The following is a 459-nucleotide window of genomic DNA, read 5'->3' as shown; positions in this document are numbered from 1 at the left end:
TTGGGGAGGAAAGGGTCTATTCAGCTCACACTTCCACATTGTCGTTTATCATTGAAGGAAGTCAGGACAGGAACTCAAGCAGGGCAGGAACCTGGAGACAGGAGCTGATGCAGAGACCATGGAGGGGTGCTCCTTACTAGCCTGCTCCTCTTGGATGGCCCAAGACCACCAGCTCAGGGATGGCACCACCCTCCCCCATCAACCACTAACTGATGTCCTGCATCAGGATTTTATGGAAGCATTTTCTCAGTTGAGGTTCCTTCTTTCCTTTCAATTGACTCTAGCTTGTGACAAGTTGACATAAAACCAGGCAACACACACTTCCTGTTCACTAACAGGCCTGTGGACTTCTTCATACAGTATTTAGCAGTATGTGTGGCACTTCTGGATTGTTTTTTCAAATCCTTTGCCCATTTTTTTTTCTGTCTTTTCTTTTTTTTGTTGTTTTTTTGTTTTTTT

This window comes from Mastomys coucha, unplaced genomic scaffold, assembly GCF_008632895.1.
Source record: "Mastomys coucha isolate ucsf_1 unplaced genomic scaffold, UCSF_Mcou_1 pScaffold5, whole genome shotgun sequence".
NCBI lineage: Eukaryota > Metazoa > Chordata > Mammalia > Rodentia > Muridae > Mastomys > Mastomys coucha.
Note: the sequence above shows the minus strand (reverse complement) of the source record.